The 21,883-nt window shown below is 45.4% G+C and overlaps 1 protein-coding gene and 1 pseudogene across 1 annotated transcript in view; both read left to right on the plus strand.

Annotated features, from left to right (window-relative positions):
- The window catches only part of WNT3A (Wnt family member 3A), a 92,477-nt gene that overhangs the window by 15,268 nt on the left and 55,326 nt on the right, over positions 1 to 21,883 (plus strand). The window lies entirely within an intron of this gene.
- LOC114607935 (U2 spliceosomal RNA) lies at positions 16,277 to 16,385 on the plus strand (annotated as a pseudogene).

Below are 21,883 nucleotides of genomic sequence, written 5' to 3' on the forward strand. Positions count from 1 at the left end.
GTACATTGGTAGTGTGGCAATGATACAAATGTAATGAAGGTGAAGGTGTGGAGGACTCCTGATGTTGCTGAACTACAGTTCCCATCAGCCCCAGCAAGCATGATCAGTAGCCAGGGATTATGGGAGTTGTAATTCAGCAACATCAGGAAAGCTGAAGTCCACACCTAGAGTATCTCTTCTGTCTTTCTCTCCTCCTAAGTGCAGTTACCTCCAAAGCACAGCCTCATGCAAGTTAATGGAATGGTGAAATTGACTAAACCAGACAAGTTTGGTCTAGGCAATTTCATGCATCAGGGGAAATTCAAGTTTGCTGAACATCCTCTACAGCTTGAACAATCCACACAAGTGTGGATATGAGGATCAGTGAACTATACTAATTGTTGTAATTGTGAAGCTAGAACATTACTGGTGTAAGGGCAATTTCCATGAGTGCTATGTGTACAGTGGTACCTCAGGTTAAGTACTTCATTTGTTCCAGAGGTCCGTATTTAACCTGAAACTGTTCTTAACCTGAAGCATCACTTTAGCTAATGGGGCCTCCTGCTGCTGCCGTGCTGCCGGAGCCCAATTTCCGTTCTCATCCTGAAGCAAAGTTCTTAACCTGAAGCACTATTTCTGGGTTAGCGGAGTCGTTAACCTGAAGCGTATGTAACCTGAGGTACCACTGTACTTGAGTGCATTATAATGTTGCGAAAACAACTCTCGTTGATGTCTAATGTCCAGTCAAGTGCAATAATACAGGTGCATAAATTTGTGTGTGTGTGTTCAGGACACTCCAAAACCATGAAATGTTCCCAGAAAGAAGCCTCCCATGAAAGATATAGCAATCTGCTGTGAGCAAAAATCCAGTTTGATTGGTAGAGGTCAAGGGTCTTTGAGTGACCTTGCATGACCTCAGCGACTTACTTTCCACCTTCTGTTTCCTGCTGGATTATCCACCTTTCCTCAAACTGCTTCTATATAGCTGGGCTGTGGTTTCTATCTTCCCTTCAACTCAAAGACTCTCTGTTGAAGAAAAGGGTGATATATGGACCCTCTATTCCATATCTCTTTGTAACACTTCTATATTGCTGTCTGTGCTGTTATCTGGACAAAAAGAGATCAGCACAGGTGAAGAGAGGCTACAGGACTGGAACAGGGGAGGTGATGTGTGGATTTGAGTGGCTAAGCTTAAGAGACATGATCTATAAACTGTGTGATTCCTTAGAAGTGCTGCAGATAGTGGCAAAGAGAGTGAACTAAGAGATTCTGAATTCTAATCTCAGGGACTCAGAAGATGGTCTTAGAACAACCTTGACTGCTGAGCCTCAACCTCCCAGCTGCAATATGCTACTGGCTGACCTGCCAGGGTGATTCTGTTTGTAAGGATTACCAAAAGAATATTTGTGAAGTGCTCTGAAAACATTCAAGTATTAGATAGGTAAAAGGTAAAGGGACCCCTGACCATTAGGTCCAGTCGTAACCAACTCTGGAGTTGCGGCGCTCATCTCGCTTTATTGGCCGAGGGAGCCGGCGTACAGCTTCTGGACCATGTGGCCAGCATGACTAAGCCGCTTCTGGCGAACCAGAGCAGCACACAGAAACACTGTTTACCTTCCTGCCGGAGTGGTACCTATTTATCTACTTGCGCTTTGACGTGCTTTCGAACTGCTAGGTTGGCAGGAGCAGGGGCCGAGCAACGGGAGCTCACCCCGTCGTGGGGATTCGAACTGCCGACCTTCTGATTGGCAAGTCCTAGGCTCTCTGGTTTGACCCACAGCGCCACCCACGTCCCTTCTCAAGTATTAGATAGATGCCAAGTGTTATTAATTAAAATACTGTGCCCTCCAAAAGTGGGATTCTATCAGGGCCAGGCCACCCATGAGGAAAGATGAGTTGACTGCCTTATGCAGCAGGATCCATAGGAGCATCAGATCCTAATGTATCTCTTTTAGTTTCCCCTGCCATTGTTCCTGATGTAGATCTTCACACACTCCTTCTTTCCTGGTGGGAAGGGGGCCCCATTTTGTGATTGGGCTGTCCCTGAATTCTACTACCTGTGTACACACTGCAGCTTAAACAATTTACATACATTTCCTTAACTTGTGTAATATCTGCAGCTTCTGGTAGATTTTTTTTTTGGGGGGGGGGAGACATAAGGAACACAGGGACGTGGGTGGCGCTGTGGGTAAAAGCCTCAGCGCCTAGGGCTTGCCGATCGAAAGGTCGGCGGTTCGAATCCCCGCGGTGGGGTGCGCTCCCGTTGCTCGGTCCCAGCGCCTGCCAACCTAGCAGTTCGAAAGCACCCCCGGGTGCAAGTAGATAAATAGGGACCGCTTACCAGTGGGAAGGTAAACGGCGTTTCCGTGTGCGGCTCTGGCTCGCCAGAGCAGCGATGTCACGCTGGCCACGTGACCCGGAAGTGTCTCTGGACAGCGCTGGCCTCCGGCCTCTTGAGTGAGATGGGCGCACAACCCTAGAGTCTGTCAAGACTGGCCCGTACGAGCAGGGGTACCTTTACCTTTATAAGGAACACAGGTCACAGAAGCCTCATTTTCCAAGCACTTCACTCTCTATCATTCCAGAGACTATCACAGCCATTGCCAAGACACTTTAAAGTTTACAGTAAGCATAAGGAAACATAAGAAGAGCCTTCTGGATCAGGCCAGTGTCCTACCTAGCCTAGCATCCTGTTCTCACAATGGCCAACCAGATGCCAAATATGGGAAGCCTAAAGGCAGGAACTGAGGTTTCCAGCAAGTGAGATTCAGAAGCTTCCCCGCCTCCATTTGTGGAGGCAATCACAGCCCTCATAGCTTCTCTGCATGTATTTTCAGGGAATCCTGAATCTTTTGTGAATCAGTTTTCAGACTGAATACAGATTTCTGTGGGATGCGGGTGGCACTGTGGGTTAAACCACAGAGCCTAGGACTTGCCGATCAGAAGGTCAGCGGTTCGAATCCCCGCAGTGGGGTGAGCTCCCGTTGCTCGGTCCCTGCTCCTGCCAACCTAGCAGTTCGAAAGCACGTCAAAGGCAAGTAGATAAATAGGTACCGCTCCGGCGGGAAGGTAAACGGCGTTTCCGTGCGCTGCTCTGGTTCGCCAGAAGCGGCTTAGTCATGCTGGCCACATGACCCGGAAGCTGTACGCCGGCACCCTTGGCCAATAAAGCGAGATGAGCGCCGCAACTCCAGAGTTGGCCACGACTGGACCTAATAGTTAGGGGTCCCTTTACCTTTACCTTACAGATTTCTGCAAGGAGATCATTGCTGCATTTTCTTGCAATGCATAGATCATGTAAACAACAGACAAGCCACCCCCAATGCTATATTACATGCAACGAAATCCCATTTATACTCTCTCCCGATGTTTGTGAGAGAGTGAGTATAACTTGCACCCGACCTGTGTTTGTGATCTATCATGTGATGGTTTGGCCGAGCTATACATATTTTGCTCTTTGAAATTCCTCATCCCCTCTGGCCTTGCTTTCAGCACCTTGAACTCCCTCCAGTCTGTCTGCACCTATCTGGCAACAACACAAACGCGGAGTCAAATGCAACCATCCCAGGTGCAAAAATCCTTAACTACAAAGCTCGGGGGCCTCCGTCCTGGTCTACGAAGGGCCTCTTAGAAGCTGCAGGGGGGAATTCTGGTGGGCAAAAACCTGGGCTGTTGTATTTAATGCTGCACAAGATCCTCCATCCACAATGGAGGCTCTCCTCTGTGGCAGGGATGGGGGACACTCACCAGTCCCAGACAGCATAGCTAATGGTCAGGGATGTTGGGAGCTGACCTCCAGCAACATATTCTCCACCACTGCTTTGTTCTTTGAGCCATGGTGATTGTGTGGGTGGGTGGGGTATGGCTGGGCCAATCAAGGCCCACCACATTTTAAACTGTAGCCACTATTGTGACTTTTTATTTTATCCATTATGAGTAGGGTTGAGTAGGGAGAATTCCAGAGGAAACAGAAAAACAGGAGCCCAAATTGCCAGTGTTTGGTTATTGACCCCATGTCTGGAATGGAAATCAATCTGTTGTTGTCGCCTTCCATCCACAAGCAATATGTAATTGATTACATCCTCCGCCCCATTTACGTTGGGTTTCCCTTGCCTTGAAACTAATGGAGTGGAATAATGTAATGACAATGTTAAGTTACATGATTTTGCTGCAATGGACAGCACAATGAATTGACCCAGTTTTTTGATGAAAGGCGAATTGCAGGAGAACAGAAACCCCGCTGCAGGCATGCGGTGAATGCAGGGCAGAATGGAAAATGTTGCTTTCTTACATCTCTAGTCATCCATGTTTATTGCCATCATCAATAGCTCTTGTGAGGGTGAGCTCCCTAATTTAATTATGCACTATGTAAATAGGTACTTTCTTTGATTGTTCCTTCCAACATTCAGCTTCACTGGGTGCAAGTATAGTGGGGGAGGGAGGAAAAAAATCAATGGAGGAAAGAATCATGTTGTTGTTGTACTATTTATATAGCACCATCCGTGCTCATTGTGCTTTACATACAACAGGTCCTTGAGGACAAAGGGGTTGGTAGAAATATGCCTATGGGGCACAGGACCCAAATTGTTTTATTTATTTATTTTTAAATTCATATCCTGCTTTTCATCATGTAGGCTTCAAAGCAGCTTTCAACAATAAATTACAGAATTTATAAAATTTAAAACATAAGTAGAACTTTCAGTATTTAAAACCTCATATTTTTTATATTTTTAAAAATGTAAACATCTGAGAAGCATACAGGATGTAAAGGCCTCCTGAAGGAAAACAGTTTTGACCAGGTGTCTGAAACTCACTAGGGATAGTGTCTAACATGGGGGGGGCACTTCTGTAGAGCTGGGCCCCAGCTGTTTCTGGGTGTGTAATGAATTTATGGGGAAATGAGTTGAGTGGGGGATATTAAATTGGGAAATCAATTTAATTTCAGAAATTTTTAAGAGATGATTTGTGGGGGCTAGTGAAATGGGGGTGAAACAAAGAGAAATTGAATTCTTTTGAGGCCACATCTGTTGGGAATTAATTGGGAGTAAATGAATGGAGGAAGAATTCTATCAGGGTGGGATGCAACTGAACTGAAGAATTTATCTGATTTGGAGAGGTAAATTACTTGGGTTACATTTGTATTATCAATATGTGTGTGTGTGTTTATAAGTATATGCCAGTTGTATGCACATTTGTATCTATTAGCCCACGCCCTGAATCTTTTAAGTAGTAATACTCTTTCCCGATGAGCTTACAATCTAAAATTAGAGACAGGGTCGTGGGTGTACACTGAAATGGAGGGAGGGGGAGGGGAGGCAGGGGTAAACATCAGGGAAGCAATGCATGGTTGTATCAGTTGAACATGCTTTTAAAGGGTTCGTCCACACTTCCGCTTTTGTTGTGACAAGAAAGTATGGGTCCAAGCAGTTTCTCCCTTGCTCTGTTCGTTTCAAAGGGAAAACCCACTCTTTAACATTAGATCGGAACAAATGGCAATCTGGGGAAACCTAAATTGCCATTTTCTCCGGTTGAGCGCTAAAGAGCAGTTTCCCCTGGGGAAAAGCAGCAGGACAAGTGGAGGTGTGGATAAGCCCAAAGTTTAGGAAATTTGCAGACGGATGCAGAAATGTCATGGAACTTAAGATTGTAAGAATGAGAAACTGAAAGAAACAGAAACTGACAGATTTGTCCATCCGGATTCACAACCAGTGAATAGCTTCCTTCAGGGAAAGGGTTTCCTTGGGAGAAGATCCAATTTCCAGGCAGATTTGAAACTCAGGACTTTTAATTTCAAACAATAAAACCTGCAAGGTATCCATCATGGACATAGTTTGGGAGCCGCTGGAGATGAGCTGCAGGCAGAGCGTCAAGGCCACCGCAGAGAGGGAATTTCACAAGAGGTTGCTCTTTGGAAATTTCCAACCCAAAGTTTAAAGCACCTGGGGACCTGGTCTCTCAGTGAAGCATCCGAATAATTTTGGGTGCTTATCTCAAAATGCCCCAAACTTCATTGACTTTCATCATTTGATCTTTGCAAAAGGACCCAAAGGGAGAAATAACTGCATTGACAGAAGACAGAAAACTCTCATGAATGGCAAGATTTTGCTACAGGCTGTTTCTATCCTTTTCAAAAATCCATATCAGATAGATAACAATAAAGGACACATATTTTAGCTCAGGTGATCAGCCTTACAGTTCAGGTGGTTATCAAATTATCTGGCTGTATTTCACATGTCTGTGAGCCCATCACACATGGAGAGGAGCTGGAGTTGTGTGATTTGGCATCCGCAGCTTTCTTGATAAAAGTTGGTAACTAGGCTTCTAGCCCTCAAGGTGGTGGAGATAAGTCCAGTGTGTTTCTTGAGCTTGGGAAGAATTAAAACTTGGAATAATTGTTGTAAAAATCTCAGAAGAGCTTTTTCTGACTCGAGATCTTTAACTCTACTCGTGTTGGGGGATTGTCCCATGTTCAGATGGATGTGGCACAACGACAGACTGAAGTTAAGATGTCCTGGCTCACCGTATATAGTCCATGATCATCCCCGCCTAGGTGTGTCTGGCACCTTCATTGTATAGCTTTTGTCTTATACGCTGAAGATATACCTCTTTACCCTGGATATCACATTTGCACCATACATTTAAATGATGTGGTTTCCCCAAAAGAAGCCTGCAAACTCTAGTTTACCCTTCACAGAGCTACAATTCCCAGCACCTTTAACAAATGACAGTTTCCAGGATTTTGCGGGGATGCTGTGCTTTGAACATGCTATGGATGTGTGTGTGTGAGAGAGGCACAAATACAAGATGGGAGACACCTGGCTTGAGAGCAGTACATGTGAAAAGGATCTAGGAGTCTTGGTTGACCACAAACTTGACATGAGCCAACAGTGTGACGCGGCAGCTAAAAAAGCCAATGCAATTCTGGGCTGCATCAATAGGAGTATAGCATCTAGATCAAGGGAAGTAATAGTGCCACTGTATTCTGCTCTGGTCAGACCTCACCTGGAGTACTGTGTCCAGTTCTGGGCACCACAGTTCAAGAAGGACACTGACAAACTGGAACGTGTCCAGAGGAGGGCAACCAAAATGGTCAAAGGCCTGGAAACGATGCCTTATGAGGAACGGCTAAGGGAGCTGGGCATGTTTAGCCTGGAGAAGAGGAGGTTAAGGGGTGATATGATAGCCATGTTCAAATATATAAAAGGATGTCATATAGAGGAGGGAGAAAGGTTGTTTTCTGCTGCTCCAGAGAAGCGGACACGGAGCAATGGATCCAAACTACAAGAAAGAAGATTCCACCTAAACATTAGGAAGAACTTCCTGACAGTAAGAGCTGTTCGACAGTGGAATTTGCTGCCAAGGAGTGTGGCGGAGTCTCCTTCTTTGGAGGACTTTAAGCAGAGGCTTGACAACCATATGTCAGGAGTGCTCTGATGGTGTTTCCTGCTTGGCAGGGGGTTGGACTCGATGGCCCTTGTGGTCTATTCCAACTCTATGATTCTATGATTCTATGTGTGTATTTTTAGTGGCTTATTTTTAGTGAACTCCAGAGTAACTATGTGCTGTGTGAATAGATGCTTTCTCTGGCCTCCCTTGAATCTTTCAGCATGTGTTATTTTAAAAAGGTAAAGGACCCCTGACAGTTAAGTCCAGTCGTGAACGACTCTGGGGTTGCCGTGTTCATCTTGCTTTACTGGCCGAGGGAGCCAGTGTTTGTCCACAGACAGTTTTTCTGGCTCATGTGGCCAGCATGACTAAGGCGCTTCTGGTGAAACCAGAGCAGTACATGGAAATGCTGTTTACCTTCCCGCCAGAGTGGTACCTATTTATCTACTTGCACTTTGACATGCTTTTGAACTGCTAGGTTGACAGGAGCTGGGACCAAGCAACGGGAGCTCACTCCGTCACGGGGATTCGAACCGCCAACCTTCCGATCGGCAAGCCCTAGGCTCAGTGGTTTAGACCACAGCGCCACCCGCGTCCCTCATGTGTTATTTTAGTTAGCTGCAATACCAGTAGGCTGGCCACGTGTCCTTCATTAGAGGAGCAGTCCTCTACCCACATTGAAAGTCTGGCAAGAGGACATTATAATGATGGGGTGGGATTGAGTTGTCTCACTCTAAATGCTGAGCGCTGACTGTGGCCCTTTTATAAAAAGAAACAGTATGGAAAGGGCTTATATGGCTGGAAGCTATGGGGAGGCTTATCCAATGCTCATCTGGGTAGCTATTTATGACAGGGCATGCTTACTGGATCATTCCTCTTATCTTAACGCTTTGCCGCCCCGCCCCCCAAGGATGTTTTGCGGGGGGGGGGGGCAGTTGTTGATTGCATACAGTGGTACCTTGGGTTAAGTACTTAATTAGTTCCAGAGGTCCGTTCTTAACCTGAAACTGTTCTTAACCTGAAGCACCACTTTAGCTAACGGGGCCTTCTGCTGCCGCCGGAGCACGATTTCTGTTCTCATCCTGTAGCAAAGTTCTTAACCTGAAGCACTATTTCTGGGTTAGCGGAGTCTGTAACCTGAAGCGTATGTAACCTGAGGTACCACTGTACATTGGGAGCTCGGTTCATGATGCTGTGCGGTGCTTGAGCATGGATCCTGGAGATCTGAGCCGGGGAGAGGGGAGAGGGAGCCTGGGTCAGGAGAAATTAGTAAGGGTTTTGTGGAGGCCAGAGGTAATCTGGAACTAGGGGTTAGGGGAAATATGATTCCGTTTACATTTAAAGGTGTACCTGCTTAATTCACACTTTCCAAAGCAGCCATCCTTCAAAATCCACACTTTGGGGAATTTTGCAAAGCAGTTCTCCAGGCAAGTCATGTGTACAAAAATGCATATAGAAGTGTCCATTCAAATGAGTAACTGAAAGGAAACATTATTTTAAGGAAATTGCTTTGCATGAATGTGAATATTAGGCAGAACTGCATACAAACATGTACATATGAGGAGAAATCCACACTAACATACTGATGAATCTTCGTGAGGACTTTTTAAAAATGCAGACTGATGAAGAAATATGAAGAACTGAAGTTTAGAAACTGAAAATAAAGCAGTCTAATGGATGGTGCAAGGAATCCTGCAAAACCCATGTCAATGGGGCTCCAGCAATGTAAGCAAATGTATGATTTGCACAAGTTGCTTAATTTCAATCAACATCTGGGCTGAATGGTTGATTAATATGCCCGTTAACAGAATAATCAGTTGTTCAGTTGATTACATCGAAATATATCTGCCAGCACTTCAATTAACATGTCTTTTAAGCACAACTAAAGAAGAATAGGAACTTTCCCTTGATTTCCATACTTCAGACTGTAAGTGCCAATAATTATGAAGCCAAAACAGCACCATCCCAAGCACAAGAGAAAGAAATTGGCAGAACAGAAGTAAAAAAACCAAAAAGATTTTAAAAAAAATTTAAAAATTTTTTGGGTGGGTGGCTAAGGGATTGCCAAGACAGAGTAGTGAGGAGTAAAAGTGCTGAGTGGCCACAGAACACTGTCCCACCTGTAACTTACAATTTACTAAGTAAATCCTACTGCTCAGCGGCCACATGCACACCATATATTTAAGGCACATTTGAAACACATCCCTTCCCAAAGAATCCTGTGCACTGCAGTTTATCCTTCACAGATCTACAATCTCCAGCACGCTTAACAAACTACAGTTCCCAGGAATCTTTGTGTAGATGTGACCAGTGTTAGGTTAGATAAGGGATGCGGGTGGTGCTGTGGTCTAAACCACCGAGCCTCTTGGGCTTGCCTATCAGAAGGTTGGTGGTTCGAATCTGCACAACAGAGTGAGCTCCTGTTGCTCTGTCCCAGCTGCTGCCTACCTAGCAGTTTGAAAGCATACTAGTGCAAGTAGATAAATAGGTACCACTGTGGCGGGAAGGTAAATGGCATTTCCGTGCGCTCTGGTTTCCGTCATGGTGTTCCGTTGCACCAGAAGCGGTTTAGTCATGCTGGTCACATGACTTGGAAAGCTGTCTGTGGACAAACGCCAGCTCCCTTGGCCTGAAAGAGAGATGAGCGCCACAGCCCATAGTCTCCTTTGACTGGACTTAACCATCTAGGAGTCCTTTACCTTTAACCTTTAGGTTAGAATCCATCTCACTGATGGGGTAGATCTCTGTCTTGGAATCATAGAAGAGTACAGTTGGAAGAGACCCTGAGGGTCACCTAGTCCAACCCCCTGCAATGCAGGAATCTCAACTAAAGCATCCATGACAGATGGCCATCCAACCTCTGCTTAAAAACCTCCAAGGAAGGAGAGTCCATCACCACCCAAGGGAGTCCGTTCCACTGTCAAACAGCTCTTAGAAAGTTCTTTGTGATGTTCAGTTGACATCTCTGTTCTTGTAACTTGAAGCTATTGGTTCACATTCTACCCTCTAGAGCAAGAGAAAACGAGTTTGGTCCATGTTCCATGTGACAGTCCTTTAGATATCTGAAGTTGTTAGTTTGGGCTCAGTTCTCCAATCTGTTAAGGTCATTTTGAATCCTGATTCAGTCTTCTGCAGCATTGGCTACTCTTCCTGGTTTGGTGTCATCTGCAGATTTGATGAGCATTCTCTGAATTCCTTCTTCACGTTTAGAAAGGTGTTGAACAGCAATAGGCCCAGGACAGAACCCTGTAGCACCGGGTTTTTCCAGGATGATGAGGAACTATTTGGGTTTGATCAGTCAACCAGCTAACAGTTATCTCATCCAGCCAACATTTTACCATTCTATGCAAAAAAAATACATTTGGGTACTTCATCAAAAGCCTTACTGAAATCAAGATATACTGTATCCACAGCATTCCCCTGATCCGCCAAATTTGTAACTCTATCAAAAAAGGAATGACTTATTTTTTACCCCTGCTGGATCTTAGTAATCTCAACATCCTTTTCTAAGTGCTCGCAGACTGACAGTTTAATTATCTGTTCTAGAACCCTTCCTCGTATTAATGTCAAGCTTTAGTCAGTGGTTTGAGTCTTCTTTTTCTCCTTTCTGAAGCTGGGGTCCACATTTGCCCACTCCAGTCTACAAGGGTGTCACCTGTTCTCCAAGAAATCTCAAAGATTATAGACACAGGATCTGAGATTACATCTGCAAGCTCCTTTAGTACCTTTGGGTGCAGCTCATCAGCCCCTGGACATCTGAATTCATTTAAAGTAGCTAGGTGTTCCCTTACCATCTCTTTTTCTATCTTGGGCTGCAGCTCCATCCTTGCTTAGTTTATTCTGTTATCACCAGGTTGGGCACTGCTTTCTCTCTCTCAAATTTTATTTTGCATAGAGTCCACACCACACCCCCCGGGCAGTCTGAAATGGTGTAATCGACCCTCAGCTGATGTTCTCCTCCATGAGAACTAGGAGGGCCATCCAAATCCCTGATCCTCTTTCCTGGGGTTGGAAGCACAGACCCAGCTTTCATAGAATCATAGCCAGAAGATCAGTAGTAGTGAGCAAACGTTCATGAGATACAGCTTGCCCACAGCTCCCTTTTTTCCTGCAGACCCAGGAGGATGTTGTGTGTGTTCCAGGTAAGGATCAGCAGATCTGTCACTTTCACTCAATTCCTCCTTTTACAGTTCCCCACATTTCCACATCAGTTTTGTTTTGTTTTTAAGATGGCCAAGTCCTCACATTATGGAAAACAGGTGAGGGCTCCAGCTACTGTTTGAGCATAAATATAGAATTGTGCCCTTCTTCTGTTGTGGTTTACAAGGGATACCCTAAGGGACAGACATACACATGCTTAATGGGCAAGTGTGGTTGACCTGTCAAGGATGGGGAATATGTAGCCCTCCACATGTTACTGGACTACAACTTCCATCATCCCTGACCATTGACCATGATGGCTGCTGGGATATGTAGTCTGAGACACCATCTGGATTGCCACGGTTCTCCAACCCTTTGGTATCTCAAAAAGGGTGGGGAAACTGGAAGAAAGGGCATCCAAATAAAGCTATAACAAGTGGGAACACTACTGAAAAGACACCAAACATTATTGAGGTTTAAGAAATGATGCATGCTGTGCGGGAAATGGATAAGAGTGTTTCTCCACGTCTCAAAATGCTAGAACTCAGGAGGATCAGCTGATGAAACAGATTCAGAAACAGAAGTGGGGCAAAAATAACCAGAAAAATCAGAAAAATAAAACCAGAAAATCTGTGGCCTAAAAAGTTATGAGATTTCAACAGGAAATTATGAGATGTGCACTGATTGGAAATGAAGCCATGTGACTGCCGCAAACCTGCAAGTATTATTGAAAGTGGGATGCATATGATTGCCCTGATAGCATCATGAGCACAAATCATCATGAATGAGCAATTAAAAAGACACCTGGAGGGACTCTTAGTTGCTTTTAAAGGGGGGTTAGAGACATGAATGGTGGAGGAAAGGTCAACTATCAGCTATCAGCTGTGAAATAGAACCTCCATGTTTTGGGGCATGATACTTCTGATGGCATGATGTTAGGGGTAAAAAAACAGAAGACATCTGTTCCTTTATGCCCTGCTTTGAGAGCATCCTAGAAGCATATGACCATTAGCTGCTATAGGGAGCAGGATACTGGGCTTGATCTCATCCTGGCTTTGCTCAGTCAGTGATGCTGAGGTTCTCCAAGCCCCTGGAACCACCGCTTTCCAAGCCCAGAACGCCATAGGGCTTCCTTCACAGGCCCCGTTGTGCAAGGATGTTACAACCTCTGCACAGCCGCCGCTCACCTGGATGTCTCTCCCTTTTTTGCTTGCTGTGGCTTTTTCCTGTGTGCTCCAGATAAATAGCTTGGGGTGAAGGCCTGCTGCTGTACATTCTTTATTAAGCAAAAAGAAAAAATGCTGTCAAAGTAAGGAGGCAAAATCTGTGGCCCGGGGCACCATGTGCAAAGGAAAGCGTCTCCGATCCTTTGCACGGGCTTGTTTGAAATATGCAGCAACAGCAGCCGAAGTAGCTGTCTTCTGCTTGGAAGGAAAGCGGGGGAGGTGGGGAGAATCATCCAGTTTGGTCAAGCAAGCAGATCAGCATGGAGGTGAATGGGGGTGCCATGCCTGGCATTTAGCAGGACAGTCTTAAACACACCTAATTACATATCCACGTCCCAAAATGCTAGAACTCAGGAGGATCAGCTGATGAAACAGATTCAGAAACAGAAGTGGGACAAAAATAACCAGAAAAATCAGAAAAATAAAACCAGAAAATCAACTAGAAAATCTGCGGCCTAAAAAGTTATGAGATTTCAACAGGAAATTATGAGATGTGGACTGATTGGAAATGAAGCCATGTGACTGCCGTGGATATCCAAGTGTGTGTGTGATATGTATATATTATATCTTATATATATTTATATGCACACATATGCTCTGTGTGTATGTATATGTGTGTGTATAATACTTGGGGCTGTGCCTCTGCTCACCAACCCACCCGCCCCGCCATTCCTCCCATATTAACCCCCTAGAGATTCTCTCCTCCCACTCTTAAGCAACTATTAAGTTCACTTTTTACCTTCCCAACTCCATTTCTTCATGCAAATCCAGGTTTGATGCAGCAGTACAAATCCTCCAATGGGAGCTGTGCAATGACAGCCTAACATTTTTATGTATATTGAAAGAGATACGCATATGGCTTAGGTCTCCTTTACACATCACCATAGCAGAGCTGCTTCTGACTTCCCCATGACATTGTCTCAAGTCACCCCACAGATGTTTAAAAGCCCAGAACAACATAAGATGAAAGGAGCCAGTTTTGTGGGTCCTTCCCACATGAAGGCCACACAACTGAGAGGGTGATGATTGGTAGGAAGAGCCCAACTGATCAGCCTCGCCCCTGCGGCCCATAGCTTCTGTGGTGGCGGCAGCATGGGAAAAGGCTACGGGGAAGTGGGGAAGCCTAGAAAAGGGAGGGAACACTTATTCCATTGTAGTTTTCAGGATCATCTGAGCACAGTCTCTTGATTTTATCTTCATTCATGACAGGGATGCTAAAGAGGGGACTAGTTATAGCTCAGTGGGTGGAGCACATGCCTTGCATGTCTCCCAACTTTAATCCCTGGCATTAACCATAACTACATTCAGAGTAGAAAATGCTGGGCTAGATCGTGGCTGGGGAACTTCAAATGCAGCCCTCCAAACCTGTCTGCCTGAATCTCGGGATTGTGTCCCCAGGCCACACACACACACACACACACACACCCTTAAGACCATCCTTGGACAATTTTGCCAAAGTAAAATGTGTCCTTGAACTCTGATACTGTCTTTGGTTGCTCCCTGTGTTGAAGTTGAGAGTCATGGGCATGTCCAACTGGATTTTGTTAGGCTGTTTTGGTTATGCTCAGAGAATGACATATGGCACCTTCCTGTGTGAGACCAAGATTTAGCCTTGCAGAGGCCCTTGGCTCCTAAATTCCAGCCCCAACATTACCTCTGAGTGTAGAACCTCAGGCCAGGGGGGAATGAATGTGCTGCCCTAGACCTCTGTACTGGGCCCAGATCCCCTCAATGACCTGAGTGTTTTTCTCTTGCTGGAATGTGTTGTTGAACTCTGATAATGTCTCTTGTTCACCTGGATGGAGGACGGAGAGGGGTGTATGAGTTAGAAACTAGCCTAGTGTACAAAATAAAAATTTGCATCCATTACTGTACCCACTTTTGCCTCTGGCCCTGCTTACCACTGGCCTGTGGCCCTCCGAAGATTGCCCAGAAAGAAATGTGGTCCTCAGGGTGAAAAAGCCCGTCTGCCCCTGCTCTAATGGATGCCTACAGCTTAGTCCTTATTGGCGTTAGGTACGGCCAATCCAGAGCCTTCATCTTGCCAACCAATCATAGAAGCCAAATGTTGCATGCCTGTTCCTTTCTGTGCTTGAAGGGGTCTCCGAGGTTTGAACCCCGACTGTCCAAAGTAGCTCGTTAGGCCAGCTTCAGTTCACAAAGTTCCTTCACCAGAGTTCTGCGGGTTTCTTTTGGGTCCAACCCTCTCTGCACATCCTACCAAGGTGGCTTCCACGCCCTTAGGCCTTCATAAGCACTTTTAGTTCTGCACCTGACTTTTTTATGTCCCCACCCTGCCAGATCTTCCCCTGACAACATTCTTCACCCCATCCCTAATCCTCCAGTGCTTTGGAGCTGTGAAAGGAGTGTTTGTTGTTCTCCTTCTGGATTCCAAAGCTCTGTTCCGCAATCCTGGAAGTCTTACGGCACCCTCCCAAGAGTCTTAATTCCTCCTCCTCTGGTACAAATGTTAGTTTAGCAGCTGTCAGGCTGGCACAGGTTCAAGCATCTCAAGGAACGGAACAGGCACGGGTCTCCTCAATTTGTTTTTGAGAACCAATATTTGCATTAGCTTTGGCCTCCTGGAGAATTGCCTCCAAGTACTCATTTGTGACTCAGGTCAAGAGAATGGCTTCTTTGCAAGCTGAGATTCCTCAAGGGTAGATTCCTTGCCTAACGGAGATCTCCCATCACTCAACGGAACCACGTGGGACTCCAGTGGAGATGATCCTTCCTTAGTTGGGCCAAAGTTGAACAAGCTCTTAATTTGTGTGCCTCCCGCTGTCGATTAGCAACTAGGGTCAGGAGCAGTTTTTAAGGAGGAAGATGCAAAAAGAATTGCATTTCCATTTATTTATGGTTAAAAGAGGGGTTTTGGCCAAAGTAACCCCAAAGCATTATGTGATATTAAATGCAAACCTTACAACAAAATAGAACAGTCAACATGTGCAAAATTCATCTCTATTTCCCCCTCTCTCCCCAAGTCTGTGTACATACCAACCCATTATAGCACCAAAAATATACTTTTTCTTAATCAGGAATTGTTCGTGCTCATCCTCGGCATGCTTTCAATCTAGATTGATTCTAGTTGCTGCTTCCTACAAGGGTGGGTGTGGCGCTTGATACATGTTCGGAAACCCTCCTCTTGATTAGGCTATCCCCACTTCTTTCCTCCTGAACATGCCCCAGGTGAATGAAGAAGGAAATGGGGATTGTGATCAAAGTCACAGGGCAGGGATTAGGACCACCTGTATTGCTAGGACCCTCCATTGCTAGGACCACCTATATCTGTTTCCACCTCTTTTGAAATGGATGCGCTGCAAGGTAATCAAGAAACAATCTGCAATGAGCTTTTGTTTTCAAAAGGAAGCCAGGTTTTCAAGAAGCGTTTTTCAAGAGCAAAAAAGGGCGATGGATCTAGATTGTGTGTGGACTATGGGGGGGGGGGGTGAAACCCCAAGTACCCAGTCTCCATTGATTCTAGAATAATATATTACGCACCCCAAGCCAGCAGCAGCAAAACAGCGTCAGAGTTGCTTACTTGCATCGCTTCTTGGCCTTTTGGCTAAGATCAAGTGTAGTATCTGTTCTTATCAGAGTTGCTTACTTGGAAATTTTTTTGGGGGAAATAAACAACATGACTAGAGAGCTGCTCTAAGCAGTTGTAAAACATTGAAGGTAGAAATAGCCAGTCCACATACCACCTCTGAAGTACTTTTCATTCTTTCTTTAAAAGGGCAGGTTTTAAAATGATTTAGTCCTTTTAAAAATTCTGCCCACAAATGGGATGAAATGGAGCCAGTTTTGCAACAAAGGCAACCAGCAGGGGATGGAAATACACTGATCCCCAAAGGAACCTCTACCGCTCAAGGTCCCTTTCTAAACAACCTCCATTGCAGCCCTGGCCAACCTGGGGCTGATGGGAGTTGTATGGCCCCATGTTGGCCAAGGCTGTTCCACTCGGATCTCCAGCACTTGTGAGATGAAAGCAGGACATTGACACCCTAAGCCCTAGAAGCTGCTCCTTTTCTGTCCATTCTTCTCACTCAAGTAGTCTAATCATGGCCCTTATTGCATAATCCTCCAAGGCAATTGTACCATCAGACTGACAGGTAACACACAAGGAGCCATCTGTCAAACCCAATAACCCTGCCACTTTTATCACAAGGAGGAGGAGAAGAGGGTTTGTCTCCGGTTTCTAAAGCAAACACACATGGGATCTTGGCACAGGCCTTTGGGGATTCGCTCAATGCCGGCTCGCTGCTTCTTCCCCTCCTTTGGCAAGTCAAAGCTGGTATCTCTAGCTAACCGTGAGCAAGTGGCTGTGTGTGCTAGCAGATCACTAGCTGGAGGCCAGCCAGAGCTTCTGCAGTGCTGTGTGAAAGAAATCATTAATGGGAGTTGCACTGCTGAAAGACAGTTGGGTGCTGTGGAGTCTGCATGCTGCATGAAGCTGAGCGTTCCAAGATTCAGGACAGAAGACAGAAAGTACTTCTTTTTGCAGCACATACTTAGAACTATGGAATTTGCTGTAACAAATGGTAGCGGTGGCCACCAAGTTGGATGGCCTTGAAAGAGAATTAGACCAAACCATGGAGAAGGCTATTAATGGCTAATGGCCACAATAGCTATGTTTTACCTTCACTGCTGGCTGCAGTATGATGTTGAATACCATCCATCTAACATTTGTTAAGAAACCTGGAGCGTTTCAGTTAGGGATTGTAGGAAAAGACCTGCCAAGGAAGTTGAAAAATATCTTCATGTATGCGACAACGGAGGCGAGAGTTTTAATAGCACAAGGATGGAAGAACGAGGAAACCCCGACTAAAGAACTATGGCAAGAAAAACTGATGGACTATGCAGAACTGACAAAACTGACACATAAATTATGGGACAAGGATAACTGTGACTTTAAAGATGAATGAGAACCTTTTACAAAGTACTTAAAGAAGCAACAAAGTGAACTGGACTCCTTGGCAGGCTTTGAATAAACACTCACAAACTCTTTATTGATAATAACTAGTATAACTAGTCAGATAAATTAAGGGTTTATACAATTTTGTAACATGCAGAGAATAGCATCTATAGAGAAACCAGAGATTGGAACTGAGGGAAGTCTAGGGGGGAGGGGAGGGTGGGTTGTTGTATGGGGGGAAATGGGGGGGGGGGACTAAGGATGATATGTTGTAAGCTAATATGTTGCGTTTAAATTCCTAATAAAAAATAGGACTCATGTTTTGCTTGCAGGCTTCCCACAGGTGTCTGGTTGGCAACTTTGAGAACAGAATGGTGGACTAGATGGGCCACTGGCCTGATCCAACAGGCACTTCTTGTGTTCTTGTTATACCTCTTATCCCCAGGCTGCACCCATTACTGGCCTGGCTTTGCACACTCCTCAAATGTTTTTTTGTCTGGCTGGAATGTATTCCTGGCCTCCAATGATGCTTCTTGCTTGCTTGGATGGGGATGTGCAGGTCGGGTTCTGCTTTCAAACTTCCTAGGCACCTGGTAGTCCACAGTGAGAACAAAGTGCTGGACAACATGGTCCGTTCACCAGATCCAGCAGCCAGGCCCTTCTTAGAATCATAGAATCATAGAGTTGGAATAGACCACAAGGGCCATCGAGTCCAACCCCCCGCCAAGCAGGAAACACCATCAGAGCACTCCTGACATATGGTTGTCAAGCCTCTGCTTAAAGACCTCCAAAGAAGGAGACTCCACCGCACTCCTTGGCAGCAAATTCCACTGTCGAACAGCTCTTACTGTCAGGAAGTTCTTCCTAATGTTGAGGTGGAATCTTCTTTCTTGTAGTTTGGATCCATTGCTCCGTGTCCGCTTCTCTGGAGCAGCAGAAAACAACCTTTCTCCCTCCTCTATGTGACATCCTTTTCTATATTTGAACATGGCTATCATATCACCCCTTAACCTCCTCTTCTCCAGGCTAAATTCTTATGTGTTATGTGCTCCTCTTAACCTGGACTCTTTGATGTTTTCTCCCCATCTACCCACATCCAATGGAATATCCCTAGCTTGAACCTCAGTCATTTTGTCCCTCAAAATACCCATGCAAAATTTTAGAGAGATGCTGATGCTTTCTCTGGGTGTTTTAATCCTGTTAATCTTTGTTTATTGTTCTATATATATAAAAAACTGTTTTCTATTTTGTAAGCTCTTTGGGAGCTTAGGTGGGGTAAAAAATGTAAACAAAATGAAGTGTGTGAACAGGGTGTTGCACAGACACAGAAGGCCCTCAGCAGGGGAGGCAGGAGTGGGTGACGTCCTTGCAGGCGTTGTGAAAAGCACCCATTGACAAAGAAGTGTCACATCCAACATCTATCCAGTCTTCTGCTCAATTGGTGAGTCTCCCAAGCTGATAGCTGTGTGCTAATTTTCACACGTCCTGCAGCCAGCCCTCTCGATTGGGGGATTTGACTAAGTAAGAAATGGACCAGCCGGATGAAAGCAATAGGGAAAGTTCTCCCATTGCTATACACATTGTAACCTGGTGAGGGATTTTGGGGTGGGCAGGGGGAATAGAAAAACAGGATGTTTATCAATCTCCTGATGGACCCTTGTACTTAGCTAATGTGCCAGTTGCTGGAAACCACAGAAGAGGAGAATGCTCTTGTGCTTGAGTCTTGCTTGAGGGTTTTCCACAGGCATCTGGTCGGCCACTATGAGAATAGGATGCTGGACTAGATGAGTCATTGGCCTTATCCATCAGGGCTCTTCTTATGTTAATGGACAGTATTTGGCTTGGAAAACCACAACCTGTGTAAGAGCCCTTCTGGGTCTTCTTTTTATGGTGCATTGATGATGATTTGTGCTTAGGTTGTATTGGAGCAGCTATATGCAAACCCACTTTTAATACCATTTGTGCTTGCAAAAGTTTTGGTGCGGACATACTGCTTTGTTTCCAACCAGCGTATGCCCCCAAATTCCATGCTGAAATTCTGAAACTTTTCATACCACAAATGTTCCGGGTTGGGTGTGTTTGCCCTACTTTTGTTATGCTATAATGACACATGACCCGGAAGCTGTCTGCGGACAAATGCCGGCTCCTTCGGCCTATAGAGTGAGAAGAGCGCACAACCCCAGAGTCATCCGCGACTGGACCTAACAGTCAGGGGTACCTTTACCTTTAATGAAAGAGTGCCCCTCCATATGACACTATTGGGGAAGCGTTGCATAACAACTAATAAAGTGGAATGATGTGTAGATGGTCCAATATAAATCCACCACTATGAGTTTATCCACACATCCCTTGCCCTACTGCTCTCCCCTGGGGGGAAACTGCTCTTTAGTGCTCAATCAGAGCAAATGGCAATTTGGGATTTCCCCAGATTGCCATTTGTTCCGATCTACCACTAAAGAGCAGGTTTTCCCTTGGAAAGGAGAAGGGCAAAGGGGGAACTGCTTGGACCTGTGCTTTCCAGGCATGGCACAAGTGGAAATGTCAATGACATATTGCAGAATATACTCACAAAAAAATAGCGCCCAGGCTTGAGGACCCTAAGCATCTTTTGTCCTGTGCTTTCCCTCCCAATACACCTTTTATTCTATTTTATTTAATCACTTCATTCCTTTTCTTTCCCTTCCTGCCCCTTTCTCTTTCCTCACATTTGTTCATGGTCTTGCCTTGCACCTTGTCTAGCAAAGACCATGGCTTTCTCAGAGAGATTTGCTAATCGTCCTTATACCTAGTCAGAGTATTTTAATAGCAAGTATGTCTCTCTCTCTTAGGGACGCGGGTGGCGCTGTGGGTTAAACCACAGAGCCTAGGACTTGCCGATCAAAAGGTTAGCAGTTCAAATCCCCGCAATGGGGTGAACTCCCGTTTTTCGGTCCCAGCTCCTGCCAACCTAGCAGTTCGAAAGCACATCAAAGTGCAAGTAGATAAATAGGTACCACTCTGGTGGGAAGGTGTTTTCGTGCGCTGCTCTGGTTCGCCAGAAGCGGCTTAGTCATGCTGGCCACATGACCCAGAAGCTGTACGCCGGCTCCCTCGGCCAATAAAGCGAGATGAGCGCTGCAACCCCAGAGTCGGTCACGACTGGACCTAATGGTCAGGGGTCCCTTTACCTTTTTATCTCTCTCTCTCATAGGGTATATCTTGTTGTTGTTGTTGTTGTTGTTGTTGTTGTTGTTGTTGTTGTTGTTGTTGTTGTGTTGTTGATGATGATGATGGTATGGAACTCGCTCCCACAAGAGGCACTGATGGCCATCTTGGGTGCCTTTAAAAGAGGACCAGATAAATTCGTGGAGGAGAAGGCTTTCAATGGCTACTAGCCGCAACAGCTATGCCGCTGTCGGAGGCAGCAATGCTTTCAGAAGAAAGGAGGGGAGAGAGCTCTTGTGCTCAGGTCACACTTTGCGTTTCCTGCAGGCATCTGGTTGGCCACTGTGAGAACAGGATGCTGGACTGGATGGGCCATTGGCCTGATCCAGCAGGTTGCTCTTACCTTAGTATTATTATTATTGGCTACTCTAATTATTTGCCTGGGATACTGAATTTTAAAACTGCATGATTCTACCATTGTTGTAACTTGTACTGGGAAGGCCAAGCAATCAATCATATAAAAAAATAAATATTGGTTCATCTCACCTCAGATGCTCAGCTCTGACTCACCATCACCCTTGGGGAATCCACCTTTGGGGTTCCTGTCCAGTGTTAGGATTCAGTGGTATTCCATCAATCTTCACCACCAACCTTCTGTATTGCAAACTACTGACTCATCATCAGAACTAAGACTTACCCAATCCTGATAAAGCTCCGTGGTGATGAGAGACAACAGGCCACTGAGTCACCCAAGAGGTGCCAAGTGATGTATTCTGCAGTTTGGGAGAAGAAAAAAGAATAAATCTGGTGAACAGGCATGTACAGCCTCCTCTTGCCTCTCTGCCAATTGAAAAGGTGGCACATTTCACGGGTTGTAGATCATTGTCTTAAGAACTGGGCGCAGTTCCCACCACCTATCTAGTTTTTAACTAAAACACTAGTGAAGGAGGCATGATGACCAAAAATTGATCTGCCCACTCCCCCTCAAAATAAAGAACTACTCTGGTGCCCTTCACATTCTTTGGGACATTTGAAGCAAATTGCTATTTTATTTTGTCCTCTAAAATGCTTGCAATCCATCCTGGTTTTGTGC

Source organism: Podarcis muralis, chromosome 12 (genome assembly GCF_964188315.1).
Source record: "Podarcis muralis chromosome 12, rPodMur119.hap1.1, whole genome shotgun sequence".
Classification (NCBI taxonomy): Eukaryota; Metazoa; Chordata; class Lepidosauria; order Squamata; family Lacertidae; genus Podarcis; species Podarcis muralis.